Here is a 22,181-nt window from a genome sequence, read left to right on the forward strand (position 1 = left end):
CACCCACATCTGGCTAGGGTAAGGGCATGCATTGTGGTTGCGAGCTCCTGCACAAACCCCACAGGGTGGGTGAGTGTTGAAGGAGGAGGGGAGATGAGCAGTTCTTTCAAAGAAACGGGGACATTGTGAATGCCCACAACAATGATGCAATCTGGGAACTGGGCCCAGGCTCCCAATCGCCCCGCCTTTCTGCACCCTCAACTGTGGTTCTATTTGAGAAAGAAGCAACTGTGTTAGGAAACACCTTGTGTTTGCCTGTCTACCTTCCATGAGAGGGAAGCAGAGCCCAAGGCATCATCCTGGATGTGGTACCAGTCCTGGGATTGAGGCCAGAGCACTTTGGTTAACACCAAAAACCCCCACGGGGTAGGAAGAGGCTCTTCAAACTCAAAGCTGACATCGTTCTCTTTGGCTCACTTCTGAACTGATGCTTTCAGAGCTTACAAAGCTTAGCCTGGCAGAAGGGACCTGACCTCGCTTGGTAATTAATTCATCCTGAGCTGCTGAGCTCTTCTCTCTAGTCTCATGGAGGAATAACACACCTATCCTATCCCAATTCCCAGATTCAGGAAAGGTGCTGAGTAAATAAATTAAAAGGCAGATGGGCACAGTGCTCAGAAGCTACCTGAATGCTGCCCTTACTGACTGGCCATTAGTGACTGACTAGCTGACTGACTGACTGACAGACACACACTGATGCTGACTGACTGACAGACACTGTCTGACTACTGACTATGGCTGGCCCTACTGACACTGATAATGACTGACAGAAACAGACAGACCAACAAGACACTGTCTGACCGGTTCACTGACTGGCTGACAATGACCAACCTGACTCACTGATTGACTCACACTGACTGACAAACCTTAATTGTGGTCAGCACCTGCAGTTGTTGGAGTAATTACTCAAACATAGTTAAAAAACAGGATAGATCTGGCATTTTATGCACCCAGCTGACTCCAGCATACTCTGTGTGTGTGTGTGTGTGTGTGTGTGTGTGTGTGTGTGATTACAAGTCACGTTAAGTTCCAGTGCTAGGCTTTGCTGATCTCATTCCAGAATGAGGCAGTTAGGATTTTCTTCACAAACAGATGAAGCTTGGGAATGGCGTGCAGTGAGTTTCCTTTCCCCACAGCAGCAATTTCGCTCTATCTGGGCCCTTCCCGTCTGAGGCTGTGTCCAGCTCTAAAGCTCCCGTTTCACACAGAATCGCCTCCTGTCAGTCCGCTGAGTTCCGTGTTCCGCTCCATCAGACTCCCTTAGCCTCCACCCTCCTCTGTCTGGTACTCACCATATCCTCTCCTCTGCTCCTCAGAGCCCTCTTTCACCTCTCCTTCTTTAAGTGTGGCCTCCTCAGCCATCTTCACAAACCCTTCTCAAAACCACCTTTTCTGAGGCTGAGCAGTGCCGCTCTGTTCCTGACACACTTGCCACAGCTTGTTTGAATGGTTGTTTATTGCTTGTTATTGGATTTATTTATTTTTTATTTTTCTTCTTGTATTTAGGTCATACTTACTTAGGCCACACATATTTAAAACGGTGAGACTATGTCTCATCCTGGTCTCTCCAACAGCCTTGTCTGTCACAACAAGGAGTGTATGTTACGGAACAACACAGTCCTGAATCTTCAGGTTACGAGCACAGAGTCTGTTTCCTGTCTCTGACATATACCCCTGTGGGGTGCCTGGGACTGTTTATGCCTTGGCCAAGGCTGGAGGACATCTGACTCAGGCCACTGACTGACAGTGACAAACCTGATTCACTGATTGCCTGTTGCCAGTTTCCAGGGGCGCTGAATCTGGGAAGAAAAGATTCTGACAAAATGTGCTTTCCCCCAAAACTTTCACCCAGATGTCACTGCTGCTCCCATCATTGGCCCAGATGACTCCTGCAGCAGCCCCCAATTTCCTGGGTGTTGCAAAGGCCACACTGCTACTGTCTGCATGTGGTGGACACACTTGGAGACTGAAACCCACCCGCGGTGGCCTAGCGGAAATACCTGGCTGAAAACGTTGAAGGAAACACTGAGTTCAGTGAAGCAGGGTCCTCTGTCCCACAGGAGGCCCGTCACCCTGGTGCCCCCTCGGCCGGCCGTGTGCACTGTCCTGGGCTGTGCCTCCAGGGTGTGACGGGGCAGGTACAGGGAGACAGCCCTGGCTTGGTCCTCGTGGCCTCTTGTCTCGAGGTAGGAGCAGAGAGGTGGCATTTCCCTCTGCTCTCTTCCTGTTCTTTGAATTAGTTCACCTCTAGGGAATTTTTTGGACCAAACTCTTTTCAAAATAATGCTGCATGGTCTGTTTGGTGCAAATGCAGTTGATTTATAGCTTTGCTGACCTTTGAGATGTTGGCACAGCGCCTCTGAAGTACCGGGAAGGTTTGCCCTCACCTGTTTACTCAGAGTGATTTAGGCGCTATAGTGCCAGAAGGGTTCCCCGTTTCTTCCGCCCCAAGACCTGAACTCATGGCTCTGCCCTCAGCTTCACACTCTGGGTATGACTCAGCCTCATATTTTACACAAAGAGGCAGTTTTCCTCTGGCTGCCCTGCGCTGTGCTGGCTATTCTCTGGCCTGTAACTCTTCTAAGAGTGACCGAGGGGGCGGCCCAGAGCTGCCTGCCTCACAGCGCCTTGCTGGCTGCCGCTGATTTCTTCAATGCTTCATGCAGGAGTCTGAGCCTCCATGGCGGAGGGGAGCAGAATGAATTCTTGTTGTCCATCCTGTTGATTATTATTTATTATTCTATTCTGAAGCCTTAGCTGCATTACAAAGCCCCTGAGCATGGCCAGGACCAGCATTGTAGTGGACATCTGTACTGATCTTTGGAGCGGGAGGGGGCAGAAGGAGTCCCAGGTAACCTTAGGCCTGTGCGTGAGGACTGCGTGCTTTGCTCTGTAACTTAGTACATTTGTGTCATGATGAAGTAGGAAAGTAATTCAGAGGCTAGGCAGGGGGAACACATATCTGACTCAAGGCAAATAGGGGAACTTGAGGCTCCAGACCTGTAGGGATTTCTGAACAAAGGCTCTGTTCCTTCATTTATCACGTACAGTTTGTTAGGACTCTACTCAGACTTGGAAAAACCACGTCCTCACACTGCTTACTTTCTAGTTAAGATGGGACTTCTGCATTGTGTATGATCTTTCTACCTGGCACAGGTCATGATAGATCCTGGTCTCTGCTGGGCTGGGCGCCGTGCTTTCCAGAAGACAAAAACAGAGGTACAGAAAAATATATTCCCAAAGGTCAATTTCACACTAGAATCATAGAAGCTTACTTTAGAAATAACTCCATATAAGTAATTGTGTGTGTGCATATATAGCTCTAATCTCCCCTCAAAAGTTATTTGGTTAATATTCGAGGGTCCCTATGTTAATTATTTCCAATCTCTGAAACAAAATACCGCTGATTGAAAGGAGGAGAGGGTTACTTGGCTCATGGTTTCCACAGTACTCAGTCTGAAGTTGGCTGGCTCCAAGGCAGAAACTGCACGGTGGAAGGGTTAGGGTTAGGGTTAGGGCTGCTCATCCCATGGCAGCAAGCAGAGAGAGAGAGAGAGAGAGAGAGAGAGAGAGAGAGAGAGAGAGAGAGAGAGAGAGAGAGAGAGAGAAGAGAGGTGCTGAGGAGGGAGATGAACGCCCCACTGCTGGAGATGCATCTATTTTTCAAGCAGGCTCAACTTCCTAATACCAAATTTAGCTACAAACTCATCAGTGCATCCATCCCCTGACAAGAGCAGCTCACCCACCATCTGTCACCATCCAAAAGCCCTGCCTCTCAATATGTGAGGGGACATTCTATATCTAACCCATAATAGCCCTTAACTGGGGATTCTTTTTTCAGAGGGAGTACCTGGGAGCCTTAATGATCACTTTGGAAATAGACACCATAACCTTATCAATTAGTATAAAGGATGTTAAAAATAATTACTAATGTCAAAAAGAGAGCTGTTCAAAGCATGTGCCCAGCCCCAGCAGGCCGCTCACCATCTGTGAAGCCTGCAGCCTTTCTCTGATCCTTCTTTGCGGAGGGCAGGAGGAGCAGGTGAGAGCTGGGATAACCAGCTTCTCAGCAAAACAAAACAACTCTCCTGTCTCATTTTTGCTTCCTTCTCAACTTCTTCTCCCCATGCAGCATACACAAGATCCTCATCACCCACCCTGGCAATTTGCAAAAGCAGATGCAGCAGTAATGGCAGAGCATCCACACCTAGTCCTGTGTGACAGACAGGTGGTGGGCAGCAGTGGTGCTGTGGTATCTAGTGAATACCTGAACTACAGATTGTACCTTTCCTTGTGGCTTTTTCCTGTTCATACCCACGCCCCTGAGCTGACCTGTGATTGCTCTAGGTTTCATTCATAAATTTAGCAGAGTAGATTAACAACAACAATAATAAAATGCAACAATTTTAACAATGTAGTATAATAAAGTTTCAACTTTGGGACCATCAGTAAGTAAAGTAAAGATTGCTTGACACAGTAACTGTGATACTGATACCACGACAGCTGATCTGATAATTGAGTGACCTAATAAGTGACTTATGTATAGGAAGGGTATAAAGGTGGATATGCTGAGCAAAAGATTGATTCACATTCTGGGCAGAAGGGAGAGGGAGGTTGTGAAATTCTATCCCACTACTCAGAATGATGAGCAATTTAAAACTTTGAAATTGTTTACTCTTGAAATTGTCATATATGTAATCTTTAAATGTCTTTTTGAGACAGGGTCTCACTATGCAGTTCAGGCTGGCCTGGAACTCACTTTGTAGCCCAGCCTGGCCTCAATCTCACAGCAATCCTCCTGCCTCAGCCTCCCGAGTGCTGGGATGACAGGCATGCACCTCTACGCCTGGTCTCCATTCGATATTTTGGACTGCAGTAAGTGACACGCAAGTGAAATTACAGCCTGCGGTAGAGGAGCAGTCGCAGGAGACAAGGGCATGCTAGTGAAACCTTTTTAGGGTAGTGAAAATGTTCTGATGTTAATTGGGGTAAAGGCTGCACAATTGTGACTATTCTAAGAGCCAGTGAGTTGCATATTTTTTGTTTTTCAGTGCTGGGGATGGAACCCAGGGCTTTGGGTATGGTAGGCAAGCACTGTACCACATCGAGTAGCATATTCCCAGCCCCCAACTGTGCACTTTTAAATGGGTGAATTGTACAGAATGTCAATTATATTCCAGTAAAGCTCTCGTTAAATGAAAGACAAGCGAGCAAGCTGGTGCATATAACCTCCTGAAGCATCCTACATGTCTCAGCAGTGGGAGGCCGCTCTCAGAACCCTTGGCTCATGAGCTCCTGGTCCTTTGGCTCTAATGTCTGAGAGCCCTTATTATAGCAGCTCCCTGAATGAGAGATGAGTGGGAGTTATGGGACAGGGGAGGAGCCAGGCTGCTGCCATGGTTACGTGGATAAACTGGTGGCAATTAGCTTGACTGGGACCAGAAAGTGCATGGCCTGGCCTTGCCCGGGAGGACATTTTGTTGGCAATAATCAGAGTGTGGTTTTGGGGCTCAGGTTCGAGCTGTTCTTGGCTCACCCTGGGGTCATGGCCTATGACAGTTGCTACCACATCAAGGGCTATAAAAGCAGCCAACCAAAGCAGCTGCTAAATGTCCATCATTATTGCCTCTTGGAGAAAACATCTGGATCCCAAGTTGCAGCTGATCCAGCTGCAGAACCACTGGGCTCTGAGACCACAAGATATTTTTGTGGGTCCCAAGGCTGACCCAGTGTCTAAACTAGGGATGACGGAAATCCCAGAGCCCATTGAAGGCCCTGAGACAGGGCAGGGTCCCCGCATCTTTGGAAACCCTGTCTCATGCCAACCCAGTGAGTGCTCATCTGAGTCCTCATAAGCTCTGTAGTTGCAAGGCCAGGCTGAGTGATTCCTGAAATTCCACAGGGGTAGGCCCCGCCCCTGACCCCACCAATGCCCCTTGACGGGTGGGCATCTACTAGAGGAGGGCTTGATGGGACCTGGCAACTCATTTCAGGAATAAAAGAGGCTGAGGCAGGAGATTGGGTGCGACTTCTGAGGGCCGCTTTTCTGTGCCAGGACCTCAGGCCATCCTTGAGCCCAGAGAGCCCCTTTCCTCATCCTCTATTGTCCCCTCTGCAGGCTCAGAGTCCCTGTCGAAGCTGGCTCTCTCCAGCACTGCTCACTCCATGACTGTCAAAGGCATCACATAGGTAGCTTGTCAGGGGCTGGGCTGCCACCAGTGGGCATCAGAAAGGAACATTGGAGCAGTGCACCCGGGCTCCCGAGCTGACTCATGTTTGCTTGCTGACTCATCCTTGTCCACACCTGTTCTCAAGCAAGGCTGGGAGGGAGGCTTATTTGGGGGCCAGTTCTGCTCTCTTCTGCTGTGACTCCAAGGAACTGGGGTCAGAGGTACTCATGGGCTCCCTGTCCTGCTCAGCCTGGAGCCTGAAGGTCCAGATAGGGAACCTGCGTGTCTTCTTCAGCAGCCACAACCATAGTTGCAACAAGAAGAATATATATTTTGCTTTTATTTCTTATCATGTTGATTGTAAAATTATGTACGCTATTGTGTGTGCAGTGAAAAATGTCATTTTTATCACATCATATTTTCCATGCCCAAACCAAAAATCAAAATTTATTCAGTAATCAAAATCATCGATTTATGCAGTAATGGGTCTAATTTTTTAAAAAAAGAGTTTACTGAAAGGGCTGTTGAATGCCAGTGGAAAAAATATGAAATAATCACTCAGATCTTACCGACGAATGCCACCACCTTAATCCAGCTTAGTGATATCATGACACCCATTCAGAATGCTCATTACACTAAAAGCCAGAGTAAATCCCCTTCCCTAGACTGTGTTTGGTAAAAATGAGCCAGGAATGACTTATGTTTTAGATGATCATCAGAGTGTACACACAAACATTTCAGAAGACTGTTAATAAGCAAAATTTCAGAAGTTTTTCTGAGTAAAATTAGTCGTTGTTAGGAGAAAGCTTCCAAAAATGCTTGAGACCAGGGGAAGCACTCTGTAAAAGAGATGCCTTCCATTTGTGTGGCATGGTAGACCTCGCACGTCTCCAAGGACTATATCATGTACTTTTGTATTAATTCATGACTAGTAGGGCTCTGAGGAGTGGCTTCCCAAGGTCACTCAGCTGGTAAGTGTGGGACTGCAGCTGTGGATGGGGCCAGTCCAAGGCTCCTTTCCTTATTTATACCTGTGAGTAGCAATTGCATAGGGGTTATTTGCTGTCTTTTTTTTTTTTTTTTTATCTTGTTTGCTACCTTCATGGTAAGTGAACTGGCCTTGGTCTCAGGCAGCAAAAGTGCTCATCTCAGCTCTGCCTCTCGCTACCCACTGTGTGCCCTTAGGAAATGACTTAAGCTCTGAATCTCAATTTTTTTCATCAGTAAAATGAACATAAAGAACATCTGACACATGGCATTGCAGGGAGGATTAAATGAGGTACTGTAAATAGAGCCGAAGACGTGAGCTTTATGAGCGGCCTGTTATTTGCAGATCTTGAGTGCATAAATGGCTGTGGAATGTGGTATGCGGCCTGTGTGGGGAACACATCCTTATTTTAATTGACCTGTGGGTAGTGCTAGACATGCTAGTATTACTGGGTAAGTTTTGTTCTTAGTCACACGTGAACTTGTGGTCATGTCAAGATTTCCCAAGGTCCTGAGGAGAGCTGGTAACATGCACTCAAGGTCTCACCAGCATGGTCCGTCTGCAATTTATAAAAATCACCCCTTACATTTTGGAAGCATTATGACCAACTTGCTTCAAAAGTCCCACCCCATGCAGGCTTTTCCCACCAGTTACCGAAATAGTGTTTTCCCTCCAACTTGCTTCAAATGTGTGCTAGAAGCTTGTGTTCAAGGGCTTCAGACACTGCCTCGGTGCTGGCAAAGCTGGGGAGAAGCTGGGGAACACAGACCTCAGCTTCTGAAAGGGGAGGAAATCACCCAGTAACTGTAGCTCTGGTCTTCAGGGAGCTGCGGGTTTGGTGCAGCTGAGAAAGTTGATCAACTCTAATTCCTTCCACTCCCTCCATCCTCTTTTCAACAGGGCTGACTAGAAAGAGGAGGACAGGCCACCATCAGAAAGCAGTGCTGACACGGTCGGTGGCCAGCTGCCCTTCCAACTCCGCAGCGCATGTGAGTGCTCACACTGACCATTAGGTGGCACTGTTGTAGCACAACATGCGTTGATCTAGGCTGGCGCAGGTTCTGCCCACACGGATTGAAAGGTCACTGGCTTTCACTTGGGGTAGAGTTCTGCAAATCTAGTAATGGGGAGTCTGAGGCCACCATTTAGTGCACAGTTCATGATCATATGACACAGGTGACACGTACACGTGTGCTTTGGCAGTTACAGCTGTTTGTGATGGGAGCTGTAATAGCTGTGGGTACCATGGGCTACTGGAAAGGCAATTTAAATATACATGTATTTTAAAATTAATTATAAACTACTTCAAATGTATAGAAATGACATAAAATCATAACAAATGATTGAATTAGACCTTAATTTCTTGCCTTGTTTTCTTCAGCCATGTCATACAATAATGGCTTGTCATTTTCTCTAAACAGGTATTAGTTCATTATTGAAATCATTCCTGGTTACCTGGTAATTTCTGCTATTAGTATTATTATGAAAGGGTTTTTAATTCACACTTTCCTATGATCTCTTATAGGAATATTTATTTTTGTATGAATAATCCTAAATTCCTTGAAAGCTTTGTCTACATCTGTTGAGATGATTATATCCTTTCTTTTCATCTGTTAATATGAACTCCTTTTGATACTTTTTGAATGTTGAGCCACTTTGCAAATGGGATAAGCCAGTTAATGTTCTCTGTTAGCAATGGCAATTGAAGTTTCTGGGGTGATGTAAATGCCTGCTCCCAGATACACACGGATGGTGAGCAGTTGCAGCATGGTTAGTGTGACTGAGGAGATGAGCTTTACATTTTATTTAATTTGAACTAATTTGTAAATTCAAATAGTCACCCGCAGTTGTGGCTGCTATGCTGGACAGGTGGGGGCCTACAGCGCTGGTCCTGCGTCTGCCACTGGACCGCGTCTGCCACTGGACCGCGTGTGCCATTTGCTGGGCTTTGCTTCCTGACCGCTTCTTGTGTGGATGAATGGGCTCCTTGCTGGTGGCTCACTGGCCACTCATTCATTATTTCCTGCCATCCTCAAGAAACATGGTAAAGAAAGAAGGCTTCAGCTTTCCTTAGGGAAATAAAATAAGAAAACCACTCAAGTTGAACTCAAATATGAAGATGTCAAGAAGTCCCATGACTTCTCGCCATGTGTTGATGTTGGAGCACCCACTACTCCAGTCTTCCAGTCCTGTGCGGCCATGATAGCCAAGCAAAGCACAAATCCACATTCTCCGTGAAAAGCCCAGACATCAGTTTTTCTTCAGAAAAAATGTGCATGTGCACTGCATTATTAAAGACATCACAGCTTATAGAGACGACACAGGGAATAAAGTGACAAGAAAAAAGTCAGCCACTTAATATTTTGTTTTAATACTGTGTATGAGGTTTTTGTTGTTGTGAGGTATATAACTGAGATGATTCTGCAGATAAAACTTAAAATCTTGGCTTTTTTCTTTTTTGGGGGTAGGGAGAGATATGCTTATTGAACCCAGAGCCTTTGCACTAAGCTACCTTCCCAATTTTTTTTTTTTTAAATGCTGAGACTAGTACTTCTGAGTCACTAAGCTGAGAGTCAAGAACAGGACACCTCTTCCCCTCAGCAGGTAACTGGCTGATTCAGAGGACAGGCTGAGTTGATAGCAACTGAGGTACAAAAACACTTTAATGGTTATATTGTTTGACTGACTTACCTAAGGCTGGTAGTCTGAGCATCTATTAGGAGGATGACAGTATGCAATATAGCAAATATGAGGGATTTCCTTCTGTCTTGTTTTTGAAATCCAGTATTATTCTCATTGTTTTGTTTTGCTCCAATTTATTTAATCTGTTTTGATTGGTTTTATTCTGCTTTGTTTTATTTGATTTTACTATATCTGATGGTATAGACAACTATTTTGAAGATAATAAGATACATTATGGTAGCCACTGTTGTTTTCCTATTATCCTGTTTTGAAGTTCTGTCCCTCTTTCACTGTTTTTTTTTGATTGGTGTTATGGATTAAGAACTGGTGGTCAATTTAACACCAGCTAGATTATATCAGCATAGCACTGAGCATAGCTGCTTCACCTGAGGAAAGTTGCCGGCATAAATAGAGAGGTAGAGAAGGAAAAGCTAGGTGTTAATGCGTTGTTGCATTGAGGCATTGTGGGTTCTCCTACAAGTTGCTGTTTGAGCCATTGGTTCTCCTGGAGAAGCTCTGGTCCTCACACTGAGCATTGCTTCCTGACTCTGGAGGGGAAGACGTGTGCCGCTTGGTCTCCAGGATAAACTTGTCACACTGGCTTCCTGGCATGTACCTGACTGTGCTTGTCGTCAGAGGAGCTCGGGCTCTCAGTGTCGCTGAGGATGGCGCCTTTCCGGATAGCGCTGGCCTTTGTTGTGAGTGTGATTTTTGGCTCCAGAGTAGAACCCTCATCCCACCAGCACAGCTTCTTCACCCCGCTGGCATGGACTTTCTGGCTTCCACCGCAGACCTTTAGGCTTTCTCGGCATGAATCTATAAAAGAGACTGGCTTGAGTCATTCTTGTGGGCTCTGGACCTCAAGTTGGATTCATGGGAGGCATTGTCATGAGCTCTGGGTTTTCATCTGGACTCATGTGAGACATTGCTGTGAGATTTAGGCCCTTGACTAAATATTCTATGTCTTTGGTGTTGCAGATAGATTTCCTGCATTTCTTGTGTTAACTTCCGGTGACCATTATAAAAATAATATTATAAACTCCATGTCCTGATTCTAATTGTTCTTTGCACAAGCCCTGACTACCACAATTGGCTTTATTCTGTTTTATTTTGTTAGGTTTTATTCTGTTTAAAATAAGAAAAAAAGTTATGAGGAATATTCTAGAAAAACACAACAAAGACAACAATTTCAAGAACTCAATAGAATGAATCCACCAGGCAAAGCAAGCAGTTAAACAAAAGGGAAAGAAAGGAGCAAACAACAGGAAAATAATGACAATGATAAATCAATACATATTGGTTATAACCATTAATGTGAATGGTTTTAACTTACCAATCAAAAGAAACAGATTAGTTGGATGAATCAAGAAATAAGATTCAGTAATATACTACATATAAGAAGGACATTTAACTCAAAAAGGAATTCATAGAATGAAAGTCAAAGGATGAAAAACAATATCCATTCAATAGGAATCTGGAAAAAAGCAGGGGTAGCTATCTTATTTGCAGACAAAGAGAATTTCAAGCCAAGACTGATCAAAAGAGACAAAAAAAAGGTCACTATATACTTGTAAGGAAATAATGCAACTGGAAGAGCTAAAAATCATACATTTATATGCTCCAAATACTGGTCTACCCAACTATAAAAATAAATGTTAATAGATACTAAAAATCAAATAAACACTGTACAACTCTAATGGGGGACACCAACCCCTTACTGTCACAAAGACATGAATTAGACAAGAAATCAACAGTGAAATATCAGAGCTAAGCCAAATCTTTGAACAAATGAATTTAGTAGGTGTCTACAGAATATTTCATCCAGCAACAACAGAATATATATTCTTCTCAATAGCAAGTTGGACTTTCTCCAAAATATGTCAAAGAACATCCTTAAGTAAATGCAAAGGAAATAAAATTATCTTATGCATATTCTCAGATGATAGTGCAATGAAACTGGAAATCAATGTCAAACCATAAAAACCACATAAAGATATGGGGATTAAATAACACCTTCCTGACCAATCAGTGGGTCACAAATGAAATTATTTTTTTCATCCCCAAATCATTCACCCAGAGCACAGTATATCTGCATTCAATTGTCTGAACAATACCAATAAATCTTTCTCTTCAGTGAACTCAGAGAATTAGTAGTATAGAGGAGGGAGCTGAGTTGCTGGAGGAGGTTTAGAGCCTGCCTGGGTCACACCCAGTGACCTTCTTTCAAGGCTTTTTCAGCCTTCTTTCAGGCTTCACTGCTTGAGGAGGTGGGTTCCTGCACACCATCTGAAACTCGGGAGAGTTTGAGATCCTTGCTCCTGGTGGTCAGGGACCCACCCGGCTTGCAGCCACTCTGGATGGGGCTCTGCAGGTTTTAGGCCTCCCTGGGCCATGCCCAGTGACCTTCTTTCAACCTGGGGAGCTGCGTCGCCAGAGGAGTCCCAGGAGCCCAGGACATAGGAGATGATTTCCAACACGCCCAGGGAAAACTTTGAAACAACATTTGAAACATGGAAATATAGGAAAATGACAAAACTAAAGATCAAAATTAAGTCTCAAACATCCAGCCCATCCCAAGAAAGCATAGGAGCCATGTGCATAGAAGAAAATATATGCCATACACCTGAAATACACAAAATAATAGTAACAAATAAAGAAGCAATTCTGGGAAGCTTTAAAGGAATTCAAACTAGAAATAATCTCCCAGGCAAAAGAAGAAATGATAAAAGTAATGAAAAAGATGCTGAACACATCTAAAGAAACACAGTTAAAGAATTAGAGGAACAAAACAAAAAGATAGAATCCCTGGATGAACAATATAAGAAACAAACTGAATACATAAAGCAGATTCAAAGAGATATACAGGAAATCAAAAATTCAATTGAAAGTTGTCAAAACTGCCTCAATGAAAGTGAAGATAGAATTTCAGACCTCGAAGACAAGATTGCAGCTAGTGAACAGGAAAGGAAAGATCTCTTAAAAATAACAAAGAATCAAGAAATAACAATTCAACAGCTGCAAGTTGATTCAAAGAAAAACAATATTAGGTTGATAGGGATAAATGAAAAAGAAGGTGACAACACAAATGATATCAAGAGACTATTTACAGAAGTAATAGCTGAAAATTTCCCAAACATGAGAATGGAAACTGACATTAGAATTAGTGAAGCATATAGAACTCTAAATAGCCATAACCAAAATAAAACTACACCCAGATATATAATAATCACCATCCAAGAAATCCAACTTAAAAATAGAATATTAAAAGCTGTTAGAGAGGAGAGATCACTTATAAAGGAAAACCTATCAGAATCACAGAAGACTTCTCAATACAAACAATGAAATCAAGAAGAGCATGGAGTGAAGTATTTCAGATCCTAAAGGAAAATGATTTCCAATCTAGACTGATGTACCCTGAAAAACTGTCCTTCAAAATGGATCACAAAGAACAGCTGAAGAACTTCATGATCACCAAGCCATCCCTGCAAAGAATACTGAAAGACAGTTTAGACACACATAGGAAAAAAACACTAAGCAAGGCAGACAAACAGAATGGAAAGATAAAGATGCAACAGCAGAAAGATAACATGTCAACAATAAACCAATATATAAAAGTTATAACCATTAATGTAAATGGTCTCAATTCACCAATTAAAAGAAACAGACTGGCAGAAGGGATCAAGAAACAACATCCAACCATATGCTGTCTACAAGAAACTCATATAACCCAAAAGGAAACTCACAGACTGAAAGTCAAAGGATGGAAAGCAATACTCTATGCAACAGGAACTGAAAAAAAAAAAGTGGGAGTAGCTATTCTGCTTGCAGACAATATGAACTTCAAACCAAGAATGATCCTAAGAGATAACGAAGGTCACTACACACTGGTTAGGGGAAAACTTCAAGAGGAAGAGATAACTATCTTATATATACATGCACCACATTCCAGAGCACCCAGTTATACAAAGCAAGTATTAATAGCAGTGAAAAATCAAATTAGCAATAACACAATTATAACAGGAGACCTTAACACACCATTGACACCAGGGGACAGATCAACCAGATAGAAAATCAAAGAAATAACAGAACTGAATCACACCTGTGAACAAATGGACTTGATAGATATATACAGAGTGTTCCATCCAACAATGTCAGAATATACATTCTTTTCAGCAGTACATGGGACATTCTCTACAATAGACCATCTACTACCCCACAGAACATATTTAAATAAGTGCAAAAGAATTGAAATTATCCCATACATGTTATCAAATCCTAGCACCATGAAACTAGGAATTAATGATAAAAGAAACTGCAAAACTCCCACAAACACATGGTAATTGAATAATACACTCTTGAGCAATCAGTGAGTAACAGGGGAAATTAAAGAAGAAATTAAACAATACCTACAAGCAAATGAAAATACAAATGCAACTTACCAGAATCTGTGGGATGCAATGAAAGCAGTCCTCAGAGGAAAATTAATTGCACTGAGCTCCCACATCAGGAAAACAGAACGAATACAAATAAACAATCTGATGCTACACCTCAAACATCTAGAAAAAGAAAAGCAAAGCCAAAAGAAGGGAGAAAATTATAAAAATCAGAGTAGAAATTAATGCAATAGAGACTAAATTAATGCAATATAGACTAAGAAAACAATCCAAAGAATCAATGAATCAAAGAGTTGGTTCTTTGAAAGAATAAATAAAATTGATAAGCCCCTACTCAACCAAATTAAAAAAAGGAAATAAAAAGCTCAAATTCATGCAATCAGGAGTGAAAAAGATGAAATCACTACAGACTCAGTGGAAATGCAGAAGATCATAAACACCTATTTCAAAAACCTCTACTCTCATAGGTTTGATAACACAGAAGAAATGGACAGATTCCTAGAAACATATGAAGTACCAAAGCTAGGTCAAGAAGATGTAAAACTGCTGAATAACCCAATTTCTATTAATGAAATTAAAAATGTAATTAAGTCCTTACCTACAAAGAAGAGCCCAGGTTCAGATAGATTCACTGTGGAATTCTACAAGAAATACAAAGACTTAATGCTGACACTCCTCAAACTCTTCAATAAAATCAAAAGGGAAGCAATTCTTCCTAAGTCATTCCTGGAAGAAAATACTACTCTAGTACCAAAACCTGAGAAAGACCCAACTAAAAAAAAGAACTATAGACCTATCTCCCTAATGAACACAGATGCAAAAATCCTCAATAAACTATTGGCAAATAGGATCCAGCAAATCATCAAGAAGATTGTATACCACAACCAAGTGGGATTCATCTCAGGCATGCAGGGATGGTTCAACATACATAAGTCAATAAATGTAATCTAACATATCAATAAAGCCAAAAGTAAGAATCACATGATCATTTCTATAGATGCAGAAAAAGCTTTTGATAAGGTCCAACACTCATTCATGATAAGAACCTTACAGAAAATTAGAACAGATGGTGTTTACCTCAATGTGATAAAGGCCATCTATGACAAACTAACAGTCAACATCATATTAAATGGCCAAAAACTGAAGGCCTTTATCTTAAAATCAGGCACAAGACAAGGATGTCCCTTATTACTGCTCCTAGTCAATGTAGTACTGGAAATACTAGCCAGAGCAATTAGACAAGAGAGAGAAATAAAAGGGGTAAAGATAGGAAAAAAGGAAGGCAAATTATCATTATTTGCAGATGACATGATACTCCACATAGACACCCCCCAAAACTCCATTGAAAAACTCCTAGATATAATAAATAAACTCAGCAATGTAGCTGGATACAAAATCAATACTCAAAAATCAATAGCATTTCTATACACTAACAACAAAATTACAGAGAGAGATATAAGAAAAGCCACACCCCTCCCACTAGCACCCAAAAAAATGAAATATTTAGGAATTAATCTCATGAAAGAAGTAAAAGATCTATACAGGGAAAATTATAATACCCTGAAAAAAGAAATTGAAGAGGATGTCAGAATATGGAAAGACATTCCTTGTTCATGGATAGGAAGAATAAATATTGTGAAAATGGCCATTCTCCCAAAACTGTTATACAGATTCAATGCAATCCTAACGAAAATACCATCAACATACCTCATAGATCTAGGGGAATCACTCCTAAAATTCATCTGGAACCAGAAGATGGAATAGCAAAGGCAATTCTAAGTAGCAAAGGCAAGGCAGGAGGCATCACAATCCCTGACTTGAAGTTATACACAAGCTACTGTAGTAAAATCAGCATGGTACTGGAATCAAAACAGAGCCAAAGATCACTGGAATAGATTAGAAGATACAAACACAACTGCAAACACACTCAACCACCTTATCTTTGATAAAGGGGCCAAACATGTTCACTGGAAGAACTACAGTCTCTTTATAAATGGTGTTGGAAAAACTGGCTCTCCATATGCCGAGAACTAAAACTAGACCCATGCCTATCACCATATACTAAACTAAAATCTAAATGGAACAAAGATCTGAATATTAAAACAAACACTAAATCTGTTGGAAGACAAGTAGGTAAAAATCTTGAAGACATAGGTATAGGTAGAGAATTCATGAACAGGAATGAAACCACATCAGATATACTTCCCAGAATCAATAGCTGGGATCACGTCTTATTAAAAAGTTTCTGCACACCAAAAGAAATCTCCAGCATAGTGAAAAGAAAACCCACAAGCTGGGAAAAAATCTTAGTGAACTGTCCCTCAGACAAAGGACTTCTGTCTAAAACATATACAGAATTAAAAAAAAAATCAGACCCCCAAAATGCAAAGACCCAACCCAAAAATGGGCATCTGAGATGATACACAGTTCTCAGATGAAGAAATACAAATGGCAAATAAACACATAAAAAATGTTCATCATCATTAGTCATTAGAGAAATGCAAATTAAAACAATACTGAGATTCCATCTCACTCCTGAAAGCATGGCCAGGTTCAAGAAAACCAACAACTGCTAGAGAGGCTGTGGGGAAAAAGGAACTATCCTGCACTGTTGGTGGGAGTGTAGACTGGTGCAACCATTGTGGAGGTCAGTCTGGAGATTTCTCAAAAAGCTGGGATTGGAAGTCCCATTTGTTCCAGCTGTTCCACTTCTAGACATATTCCCAGAACTGAAAACACCAAACCAACAATGATATTTGTGCACCCATGTTTATAGCAGCACAATTTGTAATAGCCAGATCTTGGAAACAACCTAAGTGTCCATCAACTGAGGAATGGATAAAATGATGTGGTATTTTATACAATGAAGTACTACTCAGCTATAAAGAATGATCACATTGAAATATTTATAAATAAATGGGCACAACTTGAGACCATACTCATAAGCAAGATAAATCAAACTCACATGTGTAAATACCATATAGTCTCCCTAGTATAAGAAATGATAAGAGGGCCTGGGGATTTAGCTCAGCGGCATAAGCACCTGCCTTGCAAGCAGGCGGTCGTGAGTTCGATCCCTGGTACCGATAAAAATGAAAAAGACAAAAAAAAAAAAAAAAAAGAAATGATAAGAGTACATAAGAGTTTATGGTAGTCATAATTTCCCATTACATTGCTTTGAAGCCTTATAATGATTGCATTCATTAGTTGGAATGGGTTTATCCTAGTTTGCTGGATTTTATGATCTGTGATGGTATGAACAGCTATTTTTAAGAAAACAAGTCATTATAATAGCCAGTGCTGATCTAATATCATCTTACTCTGAAGTCCTACCATGCTTTTGTTCTTCTGTTTCCATTGGTTCTATTATGTTGTATCTTATGGGATTGTATTTTATGTGATAGTATAAACAAATTTTTATGAAAATGAGATAATAGAGTAGCCATTGTTCATTTTCTGTGATTTGGTTCTGAATGCCCTGTAATACTTTCATTCTCTTGAATGGTTTTATAATATTTTGTTATGTTTGATACTACTGTATATGAAGTTATGCTCAACTATTTCAAAGAAAGAGACATTATAGTATTTACTGTTAATTACGGGTTGTCTTCTGGTGAATACTGTGTTGCTTACATTGTTCTGTTCTGCTCTGCTTTGTTATGTCCTGTTTTGTCTTAATCTCCTTAAAATAAAAAAAGAATTAGTGGTATAACTATTTTAACTTTTTTATATATGCATATACATGTTTTTTCTTTCAGCTTCTCACACTAATGAAACTAATGATGTTTACCCAGGTGTGTCTTATTTATTTCACTAATTAGTATGTTCTCAAGTTGCATCCATTTCCCTATAAAAGTCTCCAGTTTATCCTTTATGGCTGAGTAGCACTACACTGTAAAAAATACCACATCTTTTTTACTCGTTCCTCAGTCAGTGGGCATTTAGATTGTTTCCAAGACCTGGCTATTATAAAATGTGGTGCTGTAAACATGCACATATATCACTGTGGTATGATGGTTTTAATTCTTCTGGGAAGATATCCAGGAGAGAAATAGCTGGGTTGAATGGGACCTCCAATCCTAGTTTTTGAGGAGTCTCCACACTGATTTCCACAGTGGTTGCACCAGTCTGCTTTTCCACCAACAGTGGAGAAGTGTTTCTTTTTCCCCACAGCCCTTCCAGCATTTGTTATTGCTTGATTTCTTTTTTTTAATTTTATTTTATTTAAGGAGGAAAGAAGAAAAAAAAAAACAGTGAAAGGGTACAAGTTATACAGATTTACAGAGGAAAAAAAATGAACAGTAGGAAATCACTAGTTAATGGATTACATATTGCCATCTTAGAATTAATTGTTCAAGTCACAAAATTAAAGCTTGTAGAGTGGACATTCCAACAATGATACTGCAAACAGTTCTGTTCAATGATCCAATAAAACTCTGTGATATCATTTTCTATCTTATACACTTAAATATACATGCAGGTATATAGTTTAGAGCACTTTCTTTTCCTCTCTTTTGTACCATGACTATTACACATTTTGGGTTTCATTGCTCCCACGGTTCTTATTGCTTTTTTGGAAGAGAATAAAACCAAATGTGACATAACAGAACAGAATCGGTCAAGTCAAAAGGGTGGACATAATAGAAAATGTAAAAACATAATACAAGGTGATCAACAATGGTTACCATAATGCCTCCTGCTATCTCTAATAGAATTGCCTATATCATTAGTTATAATACAATTGAACAAAACAGTAAAGAACAAAACCGACAAAACCAAAACATTGGAGACATTGTAGGTCTTCAAAAGTAGATAAAAGTCAACGAGAATGGGCGTTATAATGAATCTCATTATCTTCACAGCTGATGCCTAAACTTTCGAACCTGATACTATCCAGCAAAACAGAATAGGGGAACATCAGACAAAAACAAGATGGTGAGAGTAATACAGGGCTTCAAATCGAGATAATAGAAGGTCAAAGTGGGTTACTATAATATATCCTGTTATTTTTTTCCCTTTAATTAAACGGATAAAAAAAATAAAAAAGTAAATAATGGAGTGAAGATTGAGATAAAAGAGGGCATAACAGCGAAACAGCGCAGATCAAAACATAACCATTTAAGCAGAATAGTGTTTCACCACCAGATAATCCTGACCTAAAAGTAGTTACCATATTGACTCTTTCCTTGAAGTCCTTGAGTACAACTTCATATACTGTAGCATTAAGTATATCAAAACAATGTAAAACCATTTAAGAGAATGACAGCATTACAGATATTTAGAATCGACTAACAGAAAATGAACAATGGTTACTGTATAATCTCCTTGTCTTTAAAAGGTTTTTGCTTATACTATTGTACATAATAAAATCCAATAAGATACAACCTATTTAGACCATTGGAGACAGAAGAACAAAAGCTAGATGAGACTTCAAAACAAGATGATACTAAATCAGTATTACCTATTAAGATGTCATTTTCTCCAAAATAGCTGTTCCTATCATCCAATCTTCTCTGTCTCATTTCTGTTGAGCTCTTTTTCTGTCAGTATCTGTCAGTTTGTCTTCTTCATTTTGTTCTCTGCTCCATTCGTTGTGGCCTCCCCGCCAATATTTCTGGGTTCTTTGTATTTTTCTTTTTTTAGAATATCCTGCAATACTTTCTGTAGAGTTGAATTGGTGGTTGCAAATTCTCCCAGTTCCTCTTTATCCTGGAAGCACCTTGTTTTTCCATCAATTTCCAGGGACAGTTGTGCAGGATATCTCAATCTTGGCTGGAGATTATTATCTTTCAAAGCTTAAATTATCTCCCCCCCATGCTCTTCATGATTTGATGGTTTGTGCAGAGAAATCTGCTGTAATTCTGATGGGTGTTCCCTTGTAAGTGGTCTGTTTCTTGTCTCTGGCAGCTTTTAATATTCTGTTCTTGTATTGAATTTCTGGAATTTTTATTATTATATGCCTGGGTGTTTCTCTGTTTGGGTTGTAGGTAGCTGGGTTCCTATATGCCTCATACATCTGAGTATCTTTACCTTTTGCTAAATTAGGAAAATTCTCCTGGATTATTTCTGTGAGTAGCTTTTGTAGTTCACTTGTTTGTGTCCCTACTTCTTCTTTTATGTTCTTAATCCTTAAGTTATGGTTCCTCTTATCATCTTCTTGTCTTTGTATTATTGCTATTTGTTTCTTTGTTATTTTAAAGAAGTTTTTCATTTCATTCTCCCATATTACAAGTCTGCCCTCCAGATCAGATAGTCTGTCCTTAGTTTCTTTCAAGCTGTTATGCCAGTCTTGGATAGACTTCTTAGTTTCTTGATAGTCCCTTTGAACCTGCTTCACGTACTCTATGCTTTCTCTGTTTTCTCCATCAAACAATTCTCCCCTCTTTTTCTGTTCTTTCATTCCACCATTTTTTTTTTCCTGGGTGGTGCTTAGCATTTCTCTAACTATTCTGCATACTTCTAGCTTCAGGTCGTTGATAACTTCATTCCTGAATTGGTCTATGAGGCTCTCTATATGGCACTTAATGTCTATTGGTGCGGTGTCCGCTATTGCCTGTTTCTCAGAATTGGGGGCTGAGGAGCCTTTCTTGTTGCTTCCTCTTCCCATATTCTCTGTTTCTTATATATGCAAGTTTATATGAGAGGCCTAGCTTCTCTCCCTGTCAGCCACAGCCTGATCGAATTGCGCCGGTTAGGTGTTCCCGCTCACCGCTGCGCACCAGGCAGCCTATGCGGGGCCCGCCCCTCCCGGCCACCATCAGACTCTGGGATCTGGGTTGGGCTAGCCTGCTGGGTCCACCGGCAGCGTCACGCAGGCCAGGTACTTTTCACCAATCCCGTCCGAGAGGGGGATGTGTGGCTGGAGTCGCCACTGCGCCCTGCTCCCGCAGGACTGCTTGGGCCCAGAAAGTCCGCTGGAGTCAAACTGTGGTGGAGTGTCAGTTTCTCTCACTCACCTCACCACAAGTCAGTGCACGCCTCCCTGCCCATCCTGTTTTCGATTCCGTTCGCAGATTGCCGTTCTCAGAGAGCTTCCGCGCGTCTCTCTCCTTGCCAAGCTGATGTAGAGGCGGCCAGCCGCCGCAGCGGGAAACCCAGATCGCGGCTTCCAATGGCGTGGGGTTCAGCCTCCACACCGAGGCTTTTCTGTTCCTGTTTTAGCACCAGGACTGCATTCCAAGTTGGTTTCTCTCAGCCCAGTTCGTTCCTGAGTCAGCAGAGCATATCTCCACCTGCTTATTCTCTTTAGTCTGCACCATTCCTGGCTTCTGAGCCTAGTTTTTCAGAGAGCCTCCGGTAGTTGCTGTTATCTGTCCGCCATGTTCTCCCAGAAGTCCATTGCTTGATTTCTTGATAGTAACCATTTTTTTTTTCTGAAATAAGGTGGAATCTCAGTGTTATTATAATTTGCATATCTAGAATGACCAGTGATGTTGAACATTTTTTCACGTATTTATTTGCTGTTCATATTTCTTCATCTGAGAAATGTGTATTCATCTCAGATGCCAATTTTTGGATGGGATCTTTTAATCTGGGAGGACTGATTCTTTTGAATTTTTATATGTTCTAGATAGTAATCTTTTGTTTGAGGTACAGCTGGCAAACGTTTTCTTCCATGTTGTGTGTTGTCATTTCTATCTGTTCGTGGTTTATCTTGCTGTGCAAAAGCTTTTCAGCAGGGTGAGACTCTAGCTATTGATTTTTTGTGATAGTGCCTGTGCAATCAGGGTTTTGTTCTTGGAGTCTTTACTTACACCAATGTCTTCAAGACTTTTACCTACTCTGTCTTCCAGAAGATTTAATGTTTCTGTTTAAATGTGATCCATTCTGATTTTATTATAATACACAGTGAAAGATATGGGTCCAGTTTTAATCTTCATCATGTGTAGAGCCAGTTTTTCCAGCACCATTTGTTAAAGAGGCTATCTTTCTTCTAGTGATTGTGTT

The sequence above is a fragment of the Cavia porcellus genome, unplaced genomic scaffold, assembly GCF_034190915.1.
Source record: "Cavia porcellus strain 051 isolate PalLab524CR breed Dunkin Hartley unplaced genomic scaffold, mCavPor4.1 scaffold_22, whole genome shotgun sequence".
In the NCBI taxonomy this organism is placed as follows: Eukaryota; Metazoa; Chordata; class Mammalia; order Rodentia; family Caviidae; genus Cavia; species Cavia porcellus.